Genomic DNA, 8,113 nt, shown 5'->3' with positions numbered 1-8,113 from the left:
CATGGTATAATTAATTAAAAATAACTGTGTGTAATTAATTAAAATCGTGAGCAACATCGGGCGAGCTGTAAAAGTCTATCATTTTTGGTTCGAAACTAAAACAGTAAATATCATTTTTGTACGCGTCCTTCTCTTATTATGTAAGCAATTTAAAAATGAAAAAAAAAAAAAAAAACAGAACAAAAAAAATGGGGCCTTCACCAACAATAAACTCCGCGGCTTTATTTACTTACGCTTTGAATAGACGCTGGTCCCGACCAGAAGGAGAACAAGGCACGCAAAAATAATCCTCATGCTGACAGTGGTTCTCTTGAAAAACGCTCGTTCCAGTATCTCTTTCTGTCTCTCTCTCTATTTTTTTTCTGTACGGATCTGATCAGACTTGTGTGATAAGGACTTCACTGCGTATAAACACGTTTCGGCGACAGTTTGTTATTATCTAGTTCGTGAGAATGATTTTATTTATAACAAATAAGAGTGAAAGGAGGAGGTGTCATCTGCAGGAGATTGTGTGTGTCACAAACGTCATTTTACAATAACGATTTTAGCTTTCCTTTCTACTCTTTTTTTTCAATTTCACATATACTCCCATGCCTTCAAAATTATATTCATATATTAATAGAATGTATATATATATATATATATATATATATATATATATATATATATATATATATATATATATATAAGCATTTCAGCCCGGCACTGCCCGGGTGTTTGGAGGTATACGTTGGGCAAAAAAAAAAAAAAAAAGAAAAAAAAGAAAAAAAAGCGGTCAATATTTTTACCCCCCCTATTATCACCCCTTAACCGTTATTGTTTTGGGCTCAAATCAAGTTATTAAGTTAGAGCCACGTCCAAGGAATCTATATCTAAAATTTCAAGTGTTTAGACCTAAAATTGTCGGAGGAGTTTGGTAGAGTTCTAAAAAGTCAAATCGTTGAACTTTGACCCCTTAACAGTCAAATTTCTGGCCAAACACCAATCACAAAGATTTTCACAAATCTCAGTACCATGTATATAAAATTTCGAGTCTGTAGATTTTAAATTGACAGAGTTATTGCGTAGGGAAATGTACACACACATACACACAAACACACAGACAGACACATTCACTTTTATAGATATACTAGCATTTCAGCTCGGCGTTACCCGGATGTTTGGATGTCTGTGTTGTAAAAAAAAAGTGGTAGTAGGAAGGCAGGCTCGAACCCGTACCGCGAAGGAGGAAAAGAATGGCGAAACAACTTGACGTCTATGCTGTTACGACTAACGCTAAACCGAAAGTGACATTTTCTTAAATTAAGGCTAGACAATAGAAATGGGGGGATGAACCCCCCTGTAGAAAAGTTCCCAGTTGAAGGTGAAGATATTAATGTTTTTAGCCAATTTTTCGATATTTGTCGTCTGAAAGGTCGGACTTTAAAAGGATACTGATCTTGGTAAAATCTGTTGCCTCTGTCGAAAATTTTAGGCACACATGCAAACATACATACATTTATATATTGGTAACTAAACATTTTCGACCCAAAACCGATTAAAATGCTTGCCCTATTTCTGAATACCCTCGATGAAAAATTTCAAATGTTTAGACCAGAAATCGTCTGAGCAATTTAGAAGAGACTGCAGAGGACAATTTTTTAAAACTTTGACCCATATTATGACCCCTTATCCTTTATTGTTTTGGGCTCAAATCAAGTTATTAAGTTAGATCCATGTCCAAGGAACCTATATCTAAAATTTCAAGTGATTAGATTCCAAATTGTCGGAGTATTTTGGCAGAGTTCTTAAAGGTCAAATCGTTGAACTTTAACCCCTTAACAGCCACATTCCTGGACAAAAACCGATCGCAAAGATATTCCCAAATCTCAGTACCATGTATATCAAATTTCGAATCTGTAGACTAAAAATTGATAGAATTATTGCGTAGGAAAATGTACACACACACTAACACATACAGACACACAGACACGTTCACTTTTATAGATGCACTAGCAATGGGTGCCCGACGTTGCCCGGGTGTTTGAAGGTGTATGCTGAGCAAAAAACCCAACAAAAAACGATCATTTTTTAAAACTTTGACCCTTATTATGACCCCTTAATTTTTTATTGTTTTGAGCTCGAAACAAGTTATTAAGTTAAAACCATGTCCAAGAAACCAATATCTAAAATGTCAAGTGCTTAGACACAAATTGTCGGAGGAGTTTGGTAGATTTCTCAAAGGTCAAGTCGTTGGACTTTGACCCCTTAACAGACATATTTCTGGTAGAAAATTGATCACATAGATTTTCCCAAATCTCAGTACCCTGTATATCAAATTTCGAGTCTGTAGAGTTATTGCGAAGGAAAATGTACACAGACATACAGGGAGACAGAGAGACAGAAAGACAGAGAGACAGACACACACACACGTTCACTTTTATAGATATACTAGCATGGGACCCAGGCGTTGCCAGGGTGTTTGGAGGTGTATGATGAGCAAAAAAAAAAAAATAAATAAAATAAACGTCATTTTTAAAAAATCTGACCCATATTATAACCCCTTAATATTTATTGTTTTGGGCTCAAATAGAGTTATAAAGTTAGATCCATGTCCAAGGTACCTATATCTAAAATTTCAAGTGTGTAGACCCTAAATTCTCGGAGGAGTTTGGTAGAGTTCTTAAAGATCAAATCGTTGAACGTTTACCCCTTAGTCACATTTCTGGCTGAAAACAGATCAAATTTCAGTACCTTGTATATCAAATTTCGAGTCTGTAGACTGAAAATTAACAGATTTATTGCGAAGGAAAATATACACACATAGACATACAGACAGTCAGACACACAGACACGTTCACTTTTATAGATATATAGGTAGATAGATAGACTAGCAGTTCCGCCCGGCTTTGCTCGGGCCTATGTACTATTCATAAGGTTATGTGCATATGTATATATTACCAAGTGTGAATATGTAAACTGATGCCTTTCTGTATAATAGTCTTCCTAATAGAGAAAAGACAGACAGACATTCGCACTTTTATAGATATAGATAGATAGATTGGGTGCAATATATACTAATTATTTTAAAATTATAAAAAAAGACTCATGCGCCAGCACCGATTTATTTTGTCTATGCTGTCAGTAACTGGGCTATAAAAACATGTTTACTGCAAGGCAAAAAATTAAAACATGAACCAATAGCTATTATGTTATGCATTCGTAATGCCGGCGTTCGACTTTCACCTGGCAAATTTTATTTTTTTTAATTTTCACACTTTTGCACCGATTTTTACGGGCTAACCCCCAAATATAAAGTTTTGCATGGATTCAAATACCTTATATATGAAGTTCATGTCTGTATATCTAAAACTCTAAGAGGAGTTTGTTAGGCAAAATTTGTGCTACAAAAATATATACGTATTCATAAATATATATGGAAACTATTTTGTACTTACTATAAACATTTTACGCAAATATTATGCAAGTATAAATCATGTAGACTATCTGCATGAATATAATTACACGTAATAGTGAACTAAAGATGATTATCTCATTAGAAAACCGAAGACGCTAATAGGGAATTAATTAAAATGAATTTTTAAAAGAATATGCAAATTAGCTAGATCTTTTGCTAGTGAATGCAATTCCACAAGCCATATATAAGAAAGTTGTATTTTCTTTTTAAATAAATAGAAATGATGGATTTTAATATGAATATCAATACACACAAAAGAAAAACGAATTTATAGGAGTATAGAAGATAGATAGATAGATATAGAAGATAGATAGATATAGATAGATAGATAGACGAGCATGGGTGCCCGGAGTTGCCCAGATGTGAGGTGTATGCTGAGCAAAAAAAAAAAAAAAACCGAAAATTTTTTTAATTAATTTATTGTTTTGGGCTCAAATCAAGTCATTAACTTGCATCCATGTCCAAGGAACCGATATCTAAAATTTCAAGTGTTTAGACCCCAAATTGTCGGGAGAGTTTTGTAGAGTTCTCAAAGGTCAAAGCGTTGAAATTTGACACCGTAGTCACCAAATTTCTGGCCAAAAACGAATCACATAGATTTTCCCAAATCTCAGTACCCTGTATATAAAATGTCAAGGCTGTAGACTTAAAATTGACAGAGTTATTGCGCAGGGAAATGTACACACACAGACAGACACACAGATACACAGACAAACAGATACACAGACACGTTCACTTTTATAGATATACTAGCATTTTAGTCTGGCGTTGCCCGGAGGTTTGGAGGTGTATGCTGAGCAAAAAAACAAACAAAAAAGGGCTATTTTTTTTAAAATTTGCCCTCTATTGTGACCCCTTAAAATTTATTGTTTTGTGCTCCAATCAAGTTATTAAGTTAGATCCATGTCCAAGGAACCTAACTCTTCATTGTTGGTTATAATGATAAATAATCAATATTTATTAATTTTGAGCTATTAGTAAAACTAAAATCATACATCGTTTCTCACAAGTACACTGCTACGTTTGAGAACTATCTGCGTACGGTAATATGGGGTGACTTTGGTCTAAATTAGGCACACTATTCTTATAATCTTTTTAAATAAGCTACACACAAAATGTCTGCTGGTGTTGAATTATAAATGAAGTAGGCCGGAACACGTAGAACAAAGGGTATTTTGTCAAATATTACGTGCTTAGTAATAGTTAACAGATATCCTGGGATAAGTCACAGTAACAATTTGTAACCCTACGGGCCAGTCAATGGCATGTTCGACCCGCATGTTACGTAAATGTCCTGGAAACGGTATCAGACTGTGACACGATGGGTCAGTCAAAAAGATAAGAATATTAAGATCAGTCGGTTAGAAGTCTTTTTCTTAGAGTTGAAAATTAAAGACATAGTATTTTATGTTTGGCTGTCTCTTTCACTCAGGATTACGTCCTGATTCTGGTGGTTACTTTGGCTGAATCTTCTTAATGCTGGCACCGTCTTACAAGTTGTAATATATAAAATCTTAGCTATTTTATTTTATACAATATATCTAACTATATATAAAAACAATTAACTAAGCAATCAACACCATTTTCTTTACAAACATTACAATTTAAAACTAACCAACCTTAACTAAAATGCTATGGAGGGAGATCCCCTCCACATTTACAGAGAGGCACAAATACGCGTCTGCACCTCGTCATTGCCGCCTGGAAAGAGAAAGAGATAGATAGATAGATAGAGAGAGAGAGAGAGAGAGAGAGAGAGAGAGAGAGGGGCGGAAAAGAAATCGCGAAATTGCACCCTAGTCGCTCTATTCGGTATATCCCTCCGCTTACGACCAAATTATCCCACACACACCGACTATAACGGCATGGATCACAATACAAGAACAACCACAACAATAACAATAACGATCTGTGCCACACTTCCTATCCACTCTGATGAAGATCTGTAGATTTGAACTCGAAGTTGTCTGTAGATGGTACGTCAGCCAGTCGTCTGCGATTAATGTCTCTGTGCCCGTCGTACCGCCAGGAACTCAGTGACGCAATTCTTTTTGTCCACCAGCCTTCTGGTCGGCTAATATACTGCTTCAATTACCAGAGAGAATAATCATCCTCGCACTCCATCAAAGCAGAGAAGAAAATAACAACAGAGGGATTTCAACCTCCTAGCATAACAGTATAATGTATTTTAACTAAGCCGGAGTACATGTGACTTCATCTCGGGTTTGAGAATCACACCGAATAATACATTTTTCAATTTACTTCTGTAACAACTGGGTTTATGCTCCCTTCAACAACCAGTTTAGTTTATTTTAACGAGCCGGAGTTACGTGACTTTATCTCCGGTGAGATTGTCATGTCGACCAATATGAATTTAGTTAGGTCTTGGTACAGACCACCCCCACCAATCCTTCCTCCTTAGGTGGGGGTGTTGTTCGCTGGGTTTACGTTTCTCAACTATCGGTATTTCGATCTTCAGAGGTCATAATCTAGATTTAATTTTCTAAAGGCATAGAATCAACAATAGAACGACCAACAGAGTCATCATGATTATTAAGTTTTATTATGATATATCCTTATTCTAATTAATAGTGATTTAAGGATAAATTAAGAAGAGCACTCGGATTCAAGAACCTGGACTTACATCAAGTCAATGCAATAGAGTGTTACAATTTGTTTATTTTTCTAAAAAAAAAATCAATACGAAACACCTCGGTCACAATTAGATTAGTTTAAGGAATTCAAAAGAGATCCCAAATTTCATATTTAGCTTTCTCTTATAATTCAGAGTACATTGCAAAGTATCTAATTTTTTTTTCCAAATAATTTTTTTTTAACAAAAAATCATGAAAAATTTATTTCGAATTTAGACACACTTTGAGTTAGTTAGCTTCTTTTCGCAGTAATTCATTTATTATTAAAAACAACCTCTTTCTTAAAAGATAAAAAAATATTCCTTTCGAATTTATTCCACTCCCAACAGAACTTGAAGTTAATTTAGCCAATGATTAATTCGGTATAATAGCTTAAGAAAATTAAAGCTTCGCCCATGTCCATTACTCCTGATCTTAAATGGAACACGTACATCAAATCTGTTGCCAAGGCCGCTGGAAAAATGGTGGGATCTTTCTATCGATTCAGTAGTTATCTCACTGCTGATGCAATTCTCTATCTATATAAGAGCCAGGTACGTCCAATGATGGAATACTGTTGCCACATCTGGGCAGGAGCTGCTAGAAAGGACTTGTCCTGCCTTAATAGAGTTCAAAATAGACTTCGTGGCCTCGTGGGAGATGTCCTTTTCTCTTCCTTGCAACCTCTATCTCACAGAAGAGATGTTGCGAGTTTGTCTCTGATATATCGTTATTTTCATGGAAAGTGTTCGACTGAGCTTCAATCTATGGCCCCCCTCGCAAAACTTTCACAAGAAACACAAGTCTAGCTGTAAACACTATCAATAATTCCACCCACTCTTTATCTGTGCCTAAACCTAAACGTAGATTCCATGAACAAAGCTTTTTTATTAGAACTGCACGCCTGTGGAATTGTCTTCCGTTTTCCTGCTTTCCGGCTGACTACAATATGGTTGTCTTCAAGTCTAACGTAAATAAGTTCTTGATGAGCCGTTCCATATAAGTTATCAAATTTAACAAATTTTCATTACTAATAATTATAATATTGTCCAATTTCTACTGTACACTCTTTAACCCTTATCCTTGAGTGGCCTCTTGGCCTTGATAATGTGTTGATACCTATGAAAAAAAAAGAAAAAGTCCAATGTGAACACGTTCTAATTGAATCGTCCCCCTAAGTAATCCAAGTTACAAAATTCCCACTGTTTACTATGCTAAAATAACAATGACTAATGTATACCTATTAACCCTTATCCTCGAGTGGCCTCTGGGCCTTGATAAGTGGTGACACCCATGTAAAAAAAAATGTCGAACGTCCATTAAATTCAAATAGATCACCATGCAACATCTGTTATACTGCTTAAACTATGCTGTCCTCGTCTAATGAAGGAGAAATATTTTCAGGTCAAGGAAACAAATCTTTTATAAAATCGATTTAATTTCTCAAAAATAATCCTCAATCAACACTCCATGAACATTTATAATTCGGTTTATTTTCAAAATAAACCTCCAATTAAGAGATTTGCTCGAATAATTTTTCCTTAAAAACTATTTAAAAATTCTTTAAAAGATCGGGAAATTCAACGGTAGTCAAATAACTTTGTCCCGATAAATTATCAAAAACTCACGTAACATTTCAAGCACTACAATAGAATAACTTCTTTCGAGAAATTATTAAAATTCAGAATAGACTTCACGCATAATTTTCAAAAATGATTATTTTCGATATCATTAAAAAATATCCGCATAAACTTCAAAGTTTAATCACATAATTTTTCTTTAAAAATTATTAAAAATTCAGAGAACATTTTAAGGACTAGTTTAAAATAATTTTTTTTTCAAAATTATTACAATTATATGTAACATTTAAAGTTTTATCTAATAGTTTTTCTTTAAAAAATAAGCATTCAAAGAATACTTTGAAGACAATGTTAAAATAATTCTTCCTTCAAATACTATTAAAAGTTCGATAATAGATGAAGCATGTATTTTTCACTTCATCCTGGAGTCAAATCAACAACCA

The 8,113-nt window shown here is 34.5% G+C and overlaps 2 long non-coding RNA genes across 2 annotated transcripts in view; one reads left to right on the top strand and one right to left on the bottom strand.

Annotated features, from left to right (window-relative positions):
- Nucleotides 1–461, bottom strand: part of LOC145248243 (uncharacterized) — a 35,400-nt gene extending 34,939 nt beyond the window's left edge. The window contains exon 1 of the long non-coding RNA XR_013863344.1: nucleotides 234–461. This is a non-coding gene — a long non-coding RNA (uncharacterized LOC145248243). The remainder of the gene's footprint in view (nucleotides 1–233) is intronic.
- The window catches only part of LOC145248245 (uncharacterized), a 166,289-nt gene that overhangs the window by 98,162 nt on the left and 60,014 nt on the right, over nucleotides 1–8,113 (top strand). The window lies entirely within an intron of this gene.

The sequence above is a fragment of the Euprymna scolopes genome, chromosome 26 (assembly GCF_053919585.1).
Source record: "Euprymna scolopes isolate OS-2025 chromosome 26, ASM5391958v1, whole genome shotgun sequence".
In the NCBI taxonomy this organism is placed as follows: Eukaryota; Metazoa; Mollusca; class Cephalopoda; order Sepiida; family Sepiolidae; genus Euprymna; species Euprymna scolopes.
The sequence above is the reverse complement of the archived record's forward strand: the minus strand, read 5'-3'. Positions and strand labels throughout refer to the sequence as shown.